This window comes from Aquarana catesbeiana, linkage group LG06, assembly GCF_042186555.1.
Source record: "Aquarana catesbeiana isolate 2022-GZ linkage group LG06, ASM4218655v1, whole genome shotgun sequence".
Lineage (NCBI taxonomy): Eukaryota > Metazoa > Chordata > Amphibia > Anura > Ranidae > Aquarana > Aquarana catesbeiana.
Window position 1 is genome coordinate 388099353 of NC_133329.1, and position 19109 is coordinate 388118461.

Below are 19109 nucleotides of genomic sequence, written 5' to 3' on the forward strand. Positions count from 1 at the left end.
CAAATGGTATGGATGGCGTGTCCCAATTCTTTCCCTACTCTTCCTGCCGCTAATCACTGTCCCTGTCAGGCAGGTGACCTGTCCCTACACTACCCACATGTGATATATCTATACAAAAATGTTGTGCCTTTCATTTCTATTTTACACTGAATGGGTTGTGTTACAAGGTGACAATCACTTAAAATCACTTTAACTAGGCTCTGCTTGACCCAAGATGGCAGCTAGAGTCACATGGGGCGGCAGCCCCCAATCAGATAGCTTCCCCAGTGACCCTGGAAACCATAGAGGAATGGAAGCATGTTCCTCCTGACTTCCTCTCCCCTGCAATGCTGCTGCAGTTGAGCGCCACCTGAAAATAGACTGCACCTGCCTACATGCTCCTGTTCAGAACTACATCCTTACGTGCCGCCATCCTTAGCCCGGCATACACAGGCAGAACAAGACGGACACTGAGCCACTGCCTCGCCTCTCCTCCTCCACATTGGTAATGGACAGTGGCTCCCGAGTAGTGTTGGGCTAACGGTTCGGGCCGAGCAAAAGTTCAGCCCGAACTTCGCCTGTTCAGCAAACACATGAATTTGCAGGGCGCTCGGCGGGATGTTCGCCCACTGAGTGCCTCACAATGCACTGCGCGCTTCACAGTGCATTCTAGGGCCCTAATTGGATGAAGCCTTGCACCTGACTGCTGGTCAAGTGCAAGGCTTTGCCAATTAGGGCACAGAGCACTGTCAGAGCCCTGATCGGGATCACTGTAACCAATCACAGCAAATCACATGACAATTGTAAACAATGGATGGCTTCCTTTAATGCATTCATTGTGTACAATTGTGTTGCCAGCTGTGATTGGTCACAGTGATCACGTGGTACAGACAGGGGCAATCACAGCCCATCTGTACCATGTGATTAGCTCTGGCCAATCACTGCTAATCACAACAATACTCATTGAATGAATACGTTTCATTCAGTAAAAATGGTTGCTTATACCAGTGGTTCCCAACCCCAACAGGCCATGTTTTGGGAATTTCTCTTAGATAAAATAGCTGTCCAAAATACCAAGGCATTGACTCTTATTTAAAGCACCTGTGCAAAATAAAGGAAAACCTGCAAACATGGACTGTTGGGGGTACTTGAGGACAGGGTTGAGAACCACTGGCTTATACCAATGAAATTTACTGGTATAAACAATGATAAAGTGTAAAAAAAAAAATCCTGATCACTTCCCTACTTACTATGACAAAAATATATAACTTCAAAAAACTTGCCATGCCTCTTACTAAATACCTTGGACTGTCTATTTTCCAAAAAGGGGTCATTTGGGGGGGGGGGGGGGGGGGGGGGGGTGGATTCATACATGGGGGGGGGGGGGGTATTTATACTGTCCTGGCATTATCAGGCCTCACGAAATAAGATAGGCCATCAGTACATCAGGATTGATCAATTTTCAGATATACAGTGCTCAGCATAAATAAGTACACCCCAACAGATTTGTAAAAGAACCTTTACTTTCCTTTCAGAATCAACATTTTCTATGGGACACTATACTATAAAATACTCCTCAAATGCGGGCCATTGATCGCAACCAAGATTAGTTAACCTTGGTTGCGAAAAGTATTTTTCCTAACAAATTTGTTTAAGACCGTGCTGTATAAATAAAGTCTTAGGAGTAAAGCTAAATTTTAGACAACAAAATCCTAATTAACAAGAATGCAATTACAGATGAGTCTAATTTGTCCAGCAGACAGTTAATTATAAAGGGCGTTACTTAACAAAGAAAAGCCCTCCCATTTCATGCTGTCAGCAATGACACCACATGGAAGAGAAATGTCACAAGGACTGAGCAAGAAAATCATTTCTTTACACAAGAAAGGTGAAGGCTACAAGAAGATCAGCAAAGCTTTACTTATCAGTCAGAATACTGGAGCAAAAGTGATACAAAAATGTAACAAAGATGGAGCTGCAGCCGTCTCACAGAGACGTCCAGGCCGTCCACGGAAGTTAACACCTTCGACAGGAGAGTCTTCTGATGAGAAGGGTTGAAGAAAATCACAATGCATGTTCACTGCAGTTGGCCAAAGAAGTAGAAAGACAAACTGGGGTGATTGTTTCCCGTGACACAATATGGCGCACACTGCAGAGGAATGGCATGCATGGGTGTCCTCCACGAAGGAAGCCTCTCCTAAAAACCATGCAAAAAAAAGCCCACCTAGAATTTGCAAGGGCCCGTGCTAAAAAAAAGAAGACTACTGGGACTCTGTACTCTGGAGTGACGAGACCAGGATAAATGTTTTTGGAACGGATGGCTTCAAAACTGTATGGTGTCGCAAAAGGTGAGGAGTACAAAGAAAAATGCATGGTGCCCACTGTGAAACATGGTGGTGGCAGTGTCCTTCTGCATGAGTGCTGCTGGTGTCAGAGAGCTGCATTTCATTGATATCATGAATCCACTAAGGTGCTGCTCTATATTGAAAGAGAAGATGCTACCATCACTTCATGCCATTGGTCATCACGCTTTTTTCCAACATGACAGTGATCCAAAACACACATCTAAGGCCACTGTTATTTCTGAAGAAGAACACGGTGAAAGTGATTTAGTGGCCAAGTATATCTCCTGATTTGAACCCAATCGTACACCTATGGGGAATTCTAGAATGTAAAAAGGCTGTTTGATCCTGTCTTCTCTGATCCTCCCCTTCTTCTTAAGTCCCCAATCCATCTCCTTATAAGACAGAGCCTTGTGGGCACTCTGCACATGCTCAGTTTGGTGTGTATTGCTAGAGAGTTTTTATTTTTTTCTTGGGAGGGTGCATGTGATCAGCACAAGGCCAATCAGCACTGTCCAGACAGAGGGTCAGGGGTCCTGCAGCCTCATAGGACAGTCAGAGGAGAATGAAAGCTCCTCCTACAAGCTTTACCCAGACACTGATCGAAGTCACAAGACTGCTATATGCTGTTGATGAGAAAAGATATTTAGCAGATTATATTTACTAAAATAATTGCATCTCCATGTTCTGTGTACTGCTGGAGACCAGATTTAGTGAATGCAGAGTCCTGGGTTTAGTAACATTTTAATGCCTCAACACAACATGCGTTAATATGCTACAAAAATGGAAATGGTTCTTTAATGAGCGGCGTGCGCTATATATCGGCGGTGTTTCCCATTCTGGAATGTGCAGAGAAATTTAGGGTCATCAATAAAACAGAATGAAGCTGGAAAGAGTTCAGTGACCGGAAACAACATTAATAAAGAGAATGGATGGCTTTAATCATATGAAGAGCCTTCTGTTAATGTTTGTACAGAGCTTCCTATAGACTGGGAATGTATACAAATGTACAAGTCAGCACACTGCTTCGGAGAGGAATGCTAAAAGCACCATTGTCCCGTGCTTAAAAATTAAAGGATCAGTTCACCTTTCTATTAAAATTTAATATGCAATAAAGGAGCCCCAGTATTTTATAAATCATTGTTCAATGGAGGAAAAAAACATCAGCTTAGAGCTTGTTCACAAGAGGTTTACTCTCTGAAGAGTGATTTGCATTCTAATCACTTTTAAGAGAACATGTGACAGGCGGTGATGAGGCATTGGGGTTGATTTACTAAAGGCAAATAGACTGTGCACTTGAAGCGGTGTTCATCCCCAGCAGGAAAAAAATTAAAAGTCAGCAGCTACACATACAGTACTGTAGCTGCTGACTGTTATTAGATGGACACTTATCTGTCCTGGAATCCAGCGATGTTGGCACCCCAGCCAATGTTTCCATCGGCTCTCTGGTGCTGCCACCGCCATAGCCAGTAAGGGAAGCTGGGAGTGAAGCCTTGCGGCTTCACAGCCGGTTCCCTACTGCACATGCAGTAGGGAACCAGGGCCGGACTTCTGGGCCGGGCTTCTGACGTACCTCACTGCGGTGAGGCCCGACAGAAGTGGGGACAGGGTACCTGCCAAAAACAGGAACCCGCTCCCCCCTGAAAGGTGCCAAATGTGGCACCGGAAGGGGGGGGGACAGATAAGCGAAGCTTCCATTTTTGGGTGGAACTCCGCTTTGAGGTCGATGTCAGTAGGACAGTGGATAGTGTCAGTAGTGTCAGTAGTTTTTTTATTTTTATTAATAAAAGCCCTGTTGGGGGGGGGGGGGGGGGGGGGCTTTGGTGAAATATAAGACCCCTGAGGTCTCACTTTTGGGACAGAGCAAGGGACCGAGGACATAGATTTCACAGTCCCAATCTCTGCAGCCTCAGCTCCACTTGACAGTGAATGAATGGGAAGTGCTCTGTACAGAGCGTCTTCCTGTTCATTCATAAACTGAAGCATAGTAAGCACAGTTTACTATGCTTCAGTTATAAATGCACACAGTGAGTGATTGGTACCATGTTCATTCACAAAAGGAAGGGGTCAGTAAATGACACACTCCATCCTGAAAAATCCCCCACAGCAGATGGTAGGAGAAGAGAGGAGGGAAGGCAGCAGTGCTGTGGGGGGAGGGGGGGGTCTGGGCAGCAGAAAGAATACATACATATACACACACACACACACATGGAGACCCCTTACATTAGAGCCCCCTTACATCAGAGTGCCCCTTATATCAGAGTGACTCTTACATCAGAGCCCCCTTACATCAGAGACCCATTACATTAGAGTACTCCTTACATCAGAGCCCCCTTACATCAGAGTGCCCTTTAGATAAGAGCCCCCTTACATCAGAGTGCCCCTTACGTCAGAGACCCCTTACATCAGAGTGCCCCTTACATCAGAGCCCCCTTACATCAGAGCCCCCTTACATCAGAGACCCCTTATATCAGAGTGCCCTTTAGATAAGAGCCCCCTTACATCAGAGTGCCCTTTACATCAGAGACCCCTTACATCAGAGTGCCCCTTACGTCAGAGACCCCTTACATCAGAGTGCCCCTTACATCAGAGCCCCCTTACATCAGAGCCCCCTTACATCAGAGACCCCTTATATCAGAGTGCCCCTTACGTCAGAGATCCCTTACATCAGAGTGCCCCTTACATCAGAGCCCCCTTACACCAGAGCCCCCTTACATCAGAGTGCTCCTTACATCAGGAGACCCCTTACATCAAAGCCCCCTTATATCAGAGACCCCTTACATCAGGAGACCCCTTACATCAGAGTCTTCCCTAACATCAAATTCCCCACCAGAGCCCCCTTATGTAAGAGTATTCCCTTACATCAGGAGATCCCTAACATCACAGTCCCCTTTACATGAGAGCCCCCCTTACATCACAGTCCCACTTACATCAGATTCCTTACATAAAAGTCTTCCCTTACATCAGAGACCTCTTATATCACAGTCCCCCTTACATCAGAGACCCCATTACTGCCCCGTTACATTAAAGTCCCCCCATACATCAGAGTGTCCCCTTACACCAGAGCCTCCCTTACATCAGAGTCTTCTCTTAAATCAGAGACCCCATCAGAGCCCCCTTACATCACATTCATCCCTTACATCAGAAACCCCTTAGATCAGAGCCCCCCTATACATGAGAATCCCCATCAGGGTCCCCCCTTACATCAAAGGCCCAGTTAAAGTCTTGCAGTGGGTCGCATTTTGGCCATGGGACCCAGTTTGATGACCCCTCCGCTATATTATACCTGAACAAAGATAGTTCAGTCCTACTGGAAAGAAGAGCAGAAGAAAGCATTGTCAGGAGTACTAAATAAATATCCGGAAGGGTGACGCCTACACATTGCTTAGTATGTATGCACCTAAAATGTAAAAATATATCTGATGCAGAGTCCACTCTAAGCAGATTTCTTTGACTTGTGTATCTAAAATAAGCGCTGAAAAGGCGATCTATTCCCTTTGTAAAGCGTTTCCTGTGGAGCTGATTAAGGCTCTGCCTATATCAGACAATGACCTTGGGTGGATGTCACAATTTCCCATCCAAGTTTTTGAAGTAAGTTTTCTTGATGAAAAACCTAAAACCCGTCAGCGTCTCTTTAATGGATCTGAGGAGTTAGCGGCGGCAGAACCGCGACCATTGGTTTGATGAGTAGCCGCGTGCTGTAAGTTTGGCAGAAGGTCCAGGTTTTTTTTTTTTTCTGAAGGATAATTTTTTATTGCTCGTCTGCTGTAGCCAGATTGGAAGGCAAAGATTTGTTGCTGTATCTTGTCTGCAGTGATAAAATATTCATCACTATTTCAAGAATTTGCTGATCCCATGGAGAGTTCTGGTGCCAGGAAAATATGGAAAGAATTGTGTCAGATTCTGTAGGGAGATCTGTGAATAAGTCATCGGACAGTCGCTGAGAGTTCTTGGGAAACCTACAGCAGAAACAAGGGATTAGTATAAGTTTCTAATACATGGGGACATGTTTATAAAGATATTCCAGACCTGGATTTAGTCTCAGATGCCCTCTTGTCTCGGCACCTTTCCCATTGGTGGATGCAGAGGGCAACTGCCAGCTGGATTTTAGACTAAAAGCCTCATTTGCAGGGTGCAAGTGCCAGCATATCAGAATGAAAAATTTAGACTTTAATCCTCATAGAATGTAGAATGTCTACCATGTCAAGCAAGCAAGACAGGCCTGGCTATGATGGTCTTCCATAGGAACCAATGTTGAATCATCGTCATGTAGCACCCTCCTAGTTAGGTGTAGCACCCTCTAGTGTGCTACTAGTGTTAATGCAGGCAAATTAATGTGCTAGTGTGCTAGAATAGGTAATGATAGGGTTTTTTTTTTTTAGAGTAGGTAAAATGTTTAGGGTTGGCTGGCAGCCAAGCCTGTGTTTAATCTGGGTCGGGTGAGTGATCCAGGGAGGGCTGGTATGACTCAGCAGGCAGCATCACTGGTACCTCCCCCTACTTCTGGAACTTGCTGGAAACTTCCAGAAGAATGGGGGAGAGGTTAGGAGGAGCTGCCTGGAGTATTCATGAGGGCCCTGACCAATCCCCAACAGATGGGTTGGCAGGGGGAAGGCCCCCTCAAATACTCTGGGCCAGCCCAGCTGGACAGGAGAGTTTGTGTGGAAGATTAGAGATGGAGTGCTAGGAGGCTGTCGGAGACCATTGAGGGTAACCCCATAGTCTGGGGGGGTGACCTCAGGTCTTGGAGCTCAAGTGCAGGAGGGATCTCAGAAAACCCAAGTAGGAATCCTGTCCAGTGGCAGGGTAGCAGGTGTGAGCACAGCAGGAGCCAGTGAGCTCATCCGGAGATCTCCAAGGAGAAGACAACCAGGTGGGCTTGTGAGTGTTACATTCAGGGAGAACTGAGAGGCAGCATGAGAGGATTGGGTGAGAGCAGTCTGGTAAGGCTTGCAGAGTCAGTCTGGGAGGACTGTGGAAGCTTAGCCAAGAGAGTTAAAGAAAGGGGCAGCTGCAGCCAGACGGGCTGGCAATGCTTAAAGAGGTGGTGCTGGGATCAGTAGCCACAGGAGGACAGCTGGGCACTAAGACTTTGCTACACAACCAAGGGTCCAGGGGTCCCTGCCTGTAAACGGCATTTGCTGTCAATCAGACTGAGCTCTATTGTCAGATCACCTAACAGTGTGCCAGCTGGTCCTGGGAGTTGTAGTACTTCAAGCCAGTGTTGTGCTTGAGGAAACTGAGGAGTGTGTAAATAGTCTGTACAGAAGAAGTTGTCCCTGGAAAGTTCTGCTAAAGTCAAGTGGGCATCCCATAATACCCTTAATCCCATCCAACTTCAATACCCCTAATAAAAATACAAAAGCAAAGCTGCAAGGATTGTTTCCTGACTCAAGAGTGCTGTGGAAAATTCTGTGTGCCCGGCTATGCAGGGTGGTGGATCCCTTATTCACCATGGTGGTATATATGTTAGGACTCATGGTTAGTTTGTGAGTCTCAAATTGGGTCAGGGTTTACTGCAGGTCAGGCTGGATGACTCATACAGGCAGCTCTGGTACCCCCCCGGATCTGGAAGTTTAGAGAAACTTCTACAAGTTAGTGGGCGGAGGCTAGGAGGGCTGATCTGCATACTTGAGGGAACTTGGCCAATCCCTAGGCAGAATGTCCTGGCAGGGTGGTTGAGTCAGCCCTTAAATATGGTAGAGCCATGCCACCAGGGGAGTCGGGTGGAAGATGGAGTGCTGAGGAGTCTGTCAGTGGCCTAGGAGGGGACCCTGGGTTGGGGGGGGGGGGCTCTGCCTCCAGGCTGGGATCAGGCTGACTTGGGAAGATCCTGACAGCATTACGGTTTGGAGAGGAATCTTGCCTAAGTAGCAGCAGGGAGCAAAGAGGACAGAGAGAGTACATCAGCACACCTAGTGATTCACAAGGAGAGAGACTGCCACATGTAGCAAGCCTTTCAGGAGGACAGTGCTGTGCTTAACTCTTGCTATCCCTTGCCCTGGGAGATCTTCAGAGCAGCCAGGAAGGCTGGTGGACAAGTAGCCAGGAGGGCTGGTAGTTCTTGCAGGCAGTAGAGCTGGGAGCAGCTCTACAGAGGAAAGGAGATACTCCTGAATGCAGCTCACAACATATTGTGCTATCTTCTAAGAGGACCGAGAGCCCCTTGTCCTCAGGGGACTTTTGTTTTTGAACAGTCCAGGATTTTTGTACATAGGGGGGACATTGTCCCCATCCATCGTTTCAGTCAAGTTGGGCATCCCATAATCCCTCTACCTCATCCAAGTTATCACCCCTAATAAAACAACAAAACCAAGCTCAAAGACTGTTCCTTGTGTCTGGACGTGAATGGAAAATGCTTGTTGTCTGGCTATGCAGAAGTAGGGGAACCATTCACCAGTAGCTCCTGAAGGGGTAGTACTACATAGGTGCTAGGCTGTCAGATAAATTTAGTTCTTTTTGAGCTCCTTTGTAGTCAGTAGAGCAGTTGCTGATTGCTTTGGACAGATCAGGGTTCCACAGGCTGCAGGCTTAAATTAAGCCACTTAATTGCTTCTCCCTGCTTTCTGGAAGGCTCCACAACATAGGAGTGGAGCAGGGCAAATGAGCAACCTGAATATTTATGGAGTCTTAGCCAATTCCTGGGAAGGCATGCCCAATAGGTGGCTGCAGAGCACATGAACAGCCTGGGGCTGGTGCAGTTGGGGTTCTTGTCTAGGAAAAGTTCCAGCCTGGAGTGCTTTTGCAATCTGAGGCAGCCCTGCTGACTTTTACCTGGAGCTCATCAAGATCCCTGCTATGCTAAAGCTGGGGGTCCTATATGCTTAGAGACTTTGAAGCTAAAGAAGGGGGATTGCACCTAGGATCCTGTCTGGAGAGTCCACTAAGGAAATGTCTCCCTGATACTGAAGAGAGACATCCAAATATCCAAGGACTCGTGAGTTCAGATCTGGATGACAGTGCGGGGACAAGCTCATCTAGAGCCCAGGACAGACATGCCAACATGCCAAACTGCACCCCCCAAGATGTATAATTATGTGTTAGCAAAAATCCCCCCCCTCCAAAAAAAAAATCAAGCACTAATCTGCAGGCTTACCCTCTAAGCACGAATCTCCCTTCCTCCCAGTACAAATCCACCCCCCCTGCTGAAATCCAAGACTGCTCTGATGAGGCTGCACTGATGAGACTGCTCTGATGAGGCTGCACTGATGAGACTGCTCTGATGAGACTGTTCTGATGAGACTGCACTGATGGTAAAGGGGGGCTCTGATATTACAGGGGGACTTTAAAGGTAAAGGTTTTCTTTATCCAGCAGTCACTGGACTGTGAGAAATTGGGTTTAAAACTGCACTGGCCAATTTCTCACAGTAAGGACAGTGCTACATTTCAGCTAACAGCACTCTTTTACTTCTATCTTTTAGACTTTTAGATAGAAGAAAAAAATGCTATTAGCTGACAAAGATGGTATCTCTTGTTTTCACATAGATCTGTCCTGACTGTGAGAAATTGGGCAGTGCAGTTTTAAACCCAATTTCTCACAGTCACTCCTTGCTGACACCATCGCCAAGGCCCCTTTCACACAGTCTAATCAGGTCAGTTTCTCAGGTGGACCTGATGGGAAGGTCCATGCATCCCTATGGACAGGCGGATGTAAACAGACTCTTTTTAACCACACCCCCTATAAGCCACGCCTGATATTTAGCGTAAATTTAAACCACCCCCCATTTTTGCCACGGCACTATTTTTTATGTGCCAACAACACTGACAAAATGAATGCCCGGTCCCTCATTGAAATATTACTCCACCTACACTGGATTCTGCAAAAAAGTGTCCCTAAGATTTTTTGGCGAAATGTTGGCAACTATGAAGATGGCGGCAGCATCCAATCGAATAGCTTTCCCAGTGACCCAGGAAACCATAGAGGAATTATGTTCCTCTTGACATCCCCTCCAGCTGCAATGACACTGAGGTTGAGTGCCACCTACCGTGGAGAAAACAGACAGTACCTGCCTACACTTATTTTCGAGCTTCAGAGAGCAGTGTTCTTCCCCAGGAGAAGAGGTTCTCAACTAGAAGGGCTGCTGCCCTTCCTGATAGTCCAGCTGAAGATCCTGCCCGTCTCATTGAGGTCCCAGCTGTGCATAGCTGGGAGGCTATTCTTCTGTTCATTCTTTAGGAGCTCCCAAAGAATTAACAGAAGAATAGGCCCCCTATTCTTTTTTTTCATTGAGAATCTGGGGGTTTCATTGAGGATCTGGTCTGGAGGATCTGGTCTGAAGGTTTCACTAAGGAGACTGTCTACCTGAGTCTGGAGGGAGACATCCAAGTCCCAGGGACACTGTGAGCCAAGACCTGAGAAAGGGATACTAGTGACTGTTGCTTCTGTTAACCCCTGGTGCACTAAATATAAGGCTTGCCTGGCCTGACCATTGCTAATGGTGTCCCAGTGCTGTCCACTTCATGCCCTGCTGCTCAAAAGACTGTGTTAAGAAGAAGCTGCAAAGGGAAGAGTGTCCTCACATTCTTGTTCAGCGTTCTGGAATACCCCATGGTTTCCTTAAGCCCTATTCAAGTTTATCTGTAATAAACTTTTAAAAGGCACCTCCAAGACTGTTCTGTGAGCCACATAGGCGTGCGCAAGGGGTATGCCAGGTGTGCCTGGGCACACCCTAATCCTGGAGTTGGCAACCCATCAATTGTGGGCAGGTGTCAGGTAAGCTGCGATCTTTACTTGCCGAGCCCCAGAACCTGGACAGGATAGGCGGCTGGAGTGGAACTTAAGGGACCGATCTGTATTTTCTTCTCAGCAGCTGAAAGTAGGCGTCTCCTCCTCTTCCTCTCGCCGATATTCAGCTGCCACGGGAGGAAAGTACAGGGGATTGGTACCAATGTATGCCACTCCTCTTGTCCCAGTTCCTTTTCTTTCTGCTGCCCAGGTCCCCTTGTGTGCTCACGTTCTCCCCCCCATTGTTTTAGGATGACGAGTGGGGAAGAGGCCTGTTAATATGTCTCAAAGGCATATGTGTTGGAGCTTTAAAGTGCACACCCTAATACAATAGGCTGCGCACACCTATGGTGAGCCAGAGGAGTAAATATTGCAGTTTGCCTGGCTGCCGCTGCACTACTGGGAAAAGAACCTGGGACATGAACCAGTGCCTCTTGATGGAGGTGATGGCGCTACACACACATAACCTAATTATCATGTTGGTGAGACCGGGCACAAATAGAATCAAAGACAGAAATGAGGACACGTTGTTAGCATTGTCGGATGGTGTCCTGAGAATTTGCAGGTGTCTTCCATATGTTTGTATTGAGCAGAAGGTAAAATACAACTTGGAGACACAGCCAAAAGCATCTCTGCTCCTCGCGGCGGTCTGACGTGCTCAGTGGCCCCCCGACTCTCCGTAGTTCCAGATTCACCATCAAGAAGCTTTCAGCACATCTCGAGCTGGTCACGTCTCCGACATATGTAGCCTCTGGCTTATTCCTCCTATGCCAGCAGTGATTTGTTCAGCTGGCAGCAGAATTCCGCAGAGTACTCTGGAGATGTCAGTTCTGTTTTCTGGCATGCCCTGTTATCTCAGTATGAGCCAGTCACTGCAGGTTCCTCCATCTAAGAGAACTCAGACTGGTCCCACACAGGTAGATCTCTTGACAAAACTACGCGGAGATTGGCACAACCTCCTTTGGATCTTCATACCCACTGGCACTTACCTCTATTTCTACCCAAGATCCAGCTAATGCTAATTTCTCCATCCACTTATCTAATCAGAAACACATTTAAATGTTCTCTTAAATAAGCAGCATTGAATTAAATATTAAGGAAGTCCAATCAGTAAAAGTTTCCTCCAGCAGAGGTCCGAAACTCATGTTTGTGTTATGACACAGATGTGTAGCCATTTTCTGTCTATAAAAAAAAAAAATCATCCAACAATTTTCATAGCATTTCAATAATTTATATTGTCAATTTTTAGTCTGCCCCTTACACTAGGTGTCCCCTTTACCCCTTTAGAGTCCCCCCTTACATCAGGTGTCTCCTTTAGAGTGCCCTCTTATATAAGGTGTCCCCTTTAGAGTCCCCCCTTACATCAGGTGTCTCCTTTAGAATGCCCTCTTATATAAGGTGTCCCCTTTAGAGTGCCCCCTTACATCAGGTGTGCCCATCAGAGGGCCTTCTTACATATTGTGTCCCCTTTAAAGTACCCTCTTCAGAGTGCCCTCTGACATCAGGTGTCCCCTTTAGAGTGCCCTCTTGCATAAGGTGTCCCCTTTAAAGTGCCCTCTTTCATAAGGTGTCCCCTTTTGAGTGCCTTCTGATATCGGGTGCCCCCTTTAGAGTGCCCTCTGATATCAGGTGCCCCCTTTAGAGTGCCCTTATACATCAGGTGTCCCATTCAGAGTGCCCTCTTTCGTAAGGTGTCACCTTTAAAGTGCTTCTTACATGAGGTATTCCATTTAGCGTGCCCTCTTACATTAGGTGTCCCCTTTAGCATACCCTTTTACATCAGATGTCCGCTTTAGAGTGCCTTCTTTCATAAGTGTCACCTTTGATGTGCTTCTTATATGAGATGTCCCCTTTCGAGTGCCCCCTTACATCAGGTGTCCCCATCAGAGTGCCCTTTTACATCAGGTGTCCCCCTTTAGAATACCCTTTTACATCAGATGTCCCCTTTAGAGTGCCCTCTTTCATAAGGTGTCACCTTTAAAGTGCTTCTTATATGAGATGTCCCCTTTGGAGTGCCCCCTTACATCAGGTGTCCCCATCAGAGGGCCCCCTTCGAATCGAGTGAGCACTCAGGTATGTGATTAGGGTGGTGAGGGGGTGATACTGCTACTAAGGCTATTTTTACCTTAACCCACTTGCTGACCAGGCCTTTTCTGGAACTTTTTGTTTACAAGTTTAAATTAGTGTTTTTGCTAGAAAATTACTTAGAACCCCACAAACATAATATATTATTTTTTTTAGCAGCGACCCTAGAGAATAAAATGGCGATCAATGCAAGGTCATCTGGGTGGAAGTCGGAGCTCCCCCTAAAAAAAAGTGCCAAATGTTAAGGAATTGGGGGGAGGCTCCCCTGTTGGGTGAAGTTCCGCTTTAACTGGGAGAGCACCGGCACCACAGAGTGTTGAAAAATGAAGAACGGCAAGGTGTGCCAAACGAAGTGTAGTATGTTTGGTTTTAAAACATCAGCCGAATGGATACTCACATAGTGTCTGATGTGTGTTGAAGCCCCTGGTTGGACAGCGCTGGATAAATGATGAAAAAAGTTAAATAAAAAGGTTTCCCTTATTTTTTTTTTGTTGGTTTTATTATTTTATTAATTTCTTTCAAAGAAAGAAAAAGGGGAAAAAGTGAAATAAATTCAAAGCAACAGTATGCGAGAATGTATTTGTGTGTTTTCCTTTTTTTGTGCATTTTATGTTGATTTGATGTTATATATTATATTGGATTTAATGAGACCTTGTCACTATGCTCATTCAACGCAAAGTTTTTTCTTTTTTTTTTTCTTTTTAATTCCTTATGATTGCTGTATTTTTTTGTTTGATATTTTTTTCAGAGAATGTTAGAGAAAAGTTAAAGTAATCACACAAAAATTAATCTGTATTTCTTTCCTTAATTTTTGTGTATATTTTATTGTATTTGATGTTATATTGGCCTTAAAGAGACCCTGTCACTTTGTTTATTCAGGGCAAAATTCGTTTTTTTAATTCTTTACCTTTGCTGTATTTTTTGTTGTTTGATATTTTTTTCAGGGAACAAAAAAAAAAGTTTAAAGCAATAGTACACAAATATTTTTTTCACTGCTGCTTTGCAATTTTATTTTACTTATAGGGTCTTACAGGGTCTCTTGAAGTGCAATATAACATCAAATACATAAAACTGTTACTTTATCATTACTTTAAGAATATGTAAAACAACATATCATATTCCTGATATGTGCCTGCTGTACTGTGTACTTGTATGAGAAAGTCTCCTGTTCTCTTTGTATTGCTTCCTTTTTTTAAAATCCCTGGTGATCCTGCCACTCCCTCTGCTTTCCTATTAAAAACCGACCACAATAAGCAGAAGAACACACCATAGTCAGTTTTCTGGCTGTGCTGGGAACTCAGCCTGTTCCCCTCCAATGATCAGACTTGTCCTGACACCCCCCCCCCTCTCTGCACAGCCTTTCACTGGGAGGATCAGTGTGCTGCAGTTTCTCCTCCTTTACCTGAGGACAGAGGGTATGTAATCACTTATAAAAAAGAGGAAAAATTGTATTTATAATGTTTTTTGCACAAATGCCTTTTATTTCCATTTTAAACTGAATTGGTTGTTTTACAAGGCGAGGGTTTATAATCTCTAACTTTTTTCCCCTTTTTTTTTTTCTTTGAAAAAAAAAAGTAGGCAAAGTGACAGGGTCTCTTTAAGTGCAATATAATATCAAATATAATAAAATACACTTACAAAAAAAATGCATCATTGCATACTGTTGCTTTAACTTTATTTCATTTTTTCCCCTTTATTCTTTTCTTATATTATTATAAAAATAAGAATAGAATACTCAAAAAAAAAATAAGGAAAAACATTTTATTTTACATTTTTTCACCAAATAAAATATAACTGTTCTTACCCAACAATATCTCCTCACTTTCCCTGCCCCCATAGGAACAGTTTTCTCCATATAGAAAAAAATAAAAAATAAAAAACACAAACAAACAAAACGGACTACACTAAGCAGAAGAACACAGCGTGGTCAGTTTTCTGGCTGTGCTGGGAACCCAGCCTGCTTTCGTCCAATGATCAGACTTGTACTGACACGCTGCACAGCCTTTCACTGGGAAGATCAGTGTGCTGCTGTTTCTCCTCCTCCAGCTGAGAACAGAGGTTATGTAATCACTTATAAAAAAAAGGGGAAAAAAAAGGTATTTATAATGTTTTTTTATATCTATACACAAATGTTTTGCCTTTTATTTCTATTTTAAACTGAATGGGTTGTTTGACAAGATGAGGATTTATAATCGCTAACTTTTTTTCCCTTTTTGTTTTCTTTGAGCTCTTTAAATGCAACATAATATCAACTATAATAAAATATGCAAAAAAAAAAAAAATACATCATTGCATACTTTTGCTTTAACTTTATTTCATAAAAATAATATTAGAATATTCAAATACTCAAAAAAAAAATTCAAAAACTCAAAAAATAATATTAAACTATTCAAATACTCAAAAAAAAATTCAAAAACTCAAAAAATAATATTAAACTATTCAAATGCTCAAAAAAAAAAAAAAAAATAAGGAAAAAATTTTGATGTTACATTTTTTCACCAAGTAAAATATAACTTCTTACGCAACAATATCTCCAGCCAGAAGGAGAATACACATATAGAAAACATTCTCTCCCCCCCCCCCATGGGATCAATTTTCTCTGTATTAGAAAAAATAAAAAAAATAAAAAAACACAAACAAAGAGATTTTAAGCCTTCAAAGCCTCATAGGTTCCCCGCCTAAGCTCGCGAGGGAAGATTGCCGACTTTCGAAGGCATCAAATCAACGTGTTCTTTTGTGATAAATTGCATCTTATGTAAATCCTGAACTTCAAAGCCCCGGCCCTTCCTAAGAAGCGTTGGTGGACCCCATCTCGCTGTAATCACAAAGGCCGGGGTTGTTCGGCAAACCCTCGTTGTGAGCGGCAGATGGCTTTGAAGTGCGAGCGCAGTGAAGTGCTTCTCTCTCCGCAGCTGCAGAAAACGCGCGATCGGGTTAAACGTAACGCCGCGCTCGGGGGGGGGGGGGGAGCGCCCGCTACTAGTGTGTGTTGAAGACAATTGGCCTAATTACTTTATAGTTGTGTGTTTTTAGGAGTGTGATTCAAGTCTTATTTATGCGCACCAAAACGTCTTTAAGGAATCCGGAATCGGACTAATGTCTAATGAACAAAGCGAATAAACTCCGCAGGCGATCGTACAGGGATAGGTCCCCAGTGGCCAAAACTGGAAATGTAGAATTCGCTGCGCTAGATGAAACAAATAACGCCGCCTGCTTTAATTAGGACTAAAACTGACATATGCTGCCGAAAGCAATCCTAAATCCTCTTCAGTTGGTTAAAAGAACACTCCACTTTCTTTAAAAAAAAAAAAAGGCAAAAATAATTGCTACACAAGCTTACCTGTAGGTTCAGTGAATATCTCCTAAACCTGCACCGTTTAGGAGATATTCACACGGCATGCAGCCGGTGATGTCACTGGCGCATGCACTCTGAGCACCGTGACAGCCAATCACTGAAGTCACATGATCAGGCAGACCTTCCTGCCCAGTTAAAGGGATGGGGGTTAGGCATCCCCTGCAATAAAAATGTCATTTTTGGTAGGACACTTCTTTAGGGTTAAGTATTTTTAACCGCTTGCCGACCAGCCGCCGCCATTATACAGCGGCAGGTCGGCACGATCCCGCGAGCTGTCGTAGCTATATGTCGGTTCCTTTAAGCGGGATAGGAAGCGCGCGCACGCGCCCGCGCCCGCGCCCGCGCCCGCTGCACTGCGGGGGTGCTGATGCTCGTGGCCGACGGTCACGATGACCGCCGGCCACGAGCGATCGCAGGCACGAGAGGCAGAACAGGGACGCGCGTGTGTAAACACACAAATCCCTATTCTGTTCTGTGAGGAGAGACAGATCGTGAGTTAATAATACCCTGTTTCCCCGAAAATAAGACCTAGCGTGATTGTCGGTGATGACTGCAATATAAGCCCTACCCCCCAAATAAGCCCTACCCCGTTTCCCCGAAAATAAGCCCTACCCTGAAAATAAGACCTACAAGGACTTTAACTAGGGCTTATTTGGGGGTTAGGGCTTATATTGCAGCCATCACCGACAATCACGCTAGGTCTTATTTTCGGGGAAACAGGGTAGCTAGGAACCACGATCTGCCATCCCCTCTAGTCAGTCCCCTCCCCCTACAGCTAGAACACACAGTCAGGGAACACAGTTAACCCCTTGATCACCACCTAGTGTTTAACCCCTTCTCTGCCAGTGACATTTATAGAGTAATCAGTGCATTTTTATAGCACTGATCGCAGTATAATTGTCAATCGTCCCAAAAATTTGTCAAAAGTGTCCGATGTGTCCGCCATAATGTCGCAGTCCTGATAAAAATTGCAGATCGCCGCCATTACTAGTAAAAAAAAAAATAATAAAAATGCCATAAATCTATCCCCTATTTTGTAGACGCCATAACTTTTGCGCAAACCAATCAATATACGCTTATTGCAATTTTTATTACCAAAAATATGTAGAAGAAGAATACATATCGGTCTAAACTGAGAAAAAAATAGCTTTTTTTAAAAAAAATTGGGGATATTTATTATAGCAAAAAGTTCAAAATATTGTGTTTTTTTTTTCAAAATTTTTACTCTCTTTTTGTTTATAGCGCAAAAAATAAAAACCGCAGAGATGATCAAATACCACCAAAAGAAAGCTCTATTTGTGGGAAAAAAGGACGTCACTTTTGTTTGGGTACACCATCGCACGACCGCGCAATTGTCAGTTAAAGCGACGCAGTGCCGAATCGCAAAAAAATGTTCTGGCCATTGAGCAGCCAAATCTTCCGGGGCTGAAGTGGTTAATATGATGCGGAGCCTACAACTTTTCTTTCAGAACATTAAGCGTGCACCAGGTGATCATAATGGATCAGAGCCTCCTATTCAGAATTATGCCCCATACACACGGTCGGATTTTCTGACGGAAAATGTGTGATAGGACCTTGTTGTCGGAAATTCCGACCGTGTGTGGGCTCCATCACACATTTTCCATCGGATTTTCCGACACACAAAGTTTGAGAGCAGGATATAACATTTTCCGACAACAAAATCCATTGTCGGAAATTCCGATCGTGTGTACACAAATCTGATGGACAAAGTGCCACGCCTGCTCAGAATAAATAAAGAGATGAAAGCTATTGGCCACTGCCCCGTTTATAGTCCCAACATACGTGTGTTACGTCACCACATTCAGAACGATCGGATTTTCTGACAACTTTGTGTGACCGTGTGTATGCAAGACAAGTTTGAGCCAACATCCGTTGGAAAAAATCCTAGGATTTTGTTGTCGGAATGTCCGATCAATGTCCGACCGTGTGTACAGGGCATTAGTCTGCATAGGACAAGGTGAAACAAACAGCTATTTCTTCAGAGCAGAAAAAGGCAGTCTGCAAACTGCAAAACACTCGGTGTGTGTGTGTGGGGGGGGGGGGGGTTATTTCTTTTTTCAACAAACATGGGGTTACATTTTAAATTTCAACTTTAAAGTCTCACTCCAACCAAGGATTGGTTTAGAACCTCTCTCAGATTCTCCTCCTTTTCACAATTCACCCAGTGAAGACACAGATGTGAATTATAACTTGACGTAGATTCTGACCCTTGCCTTCTCTACTTCCATTGATTCTTGTGTGGTCACCAGGGCAGGAAGTGACATCTTAATAACATAGAAACAAACAACCAGAAAGTTATTTTCAGACGTAAGAAGTTTTTTTTTAAGAGTCTATTTAGAAAACATTTGTTGCAAAAACCAGTTCAATTACAGCGACTCCTATGGGGGATCGTTACACCTAGATCTATACTTAAACAAAAAATGTAGAAAAAAGCCCCCCAAAAAAATGAAACAAAAAAAAAAAAACAGACTTGATGGACCTGTTGGACTTTTTCTGCAATCAACCTCTTGCCACCCACAGAACCTATATGTGTGGCGACGAAGAGGCTGGGTTTTAACGATCTTACGCGGCACGTTTAGGTGCATCCATAGGTGGCAGAGCT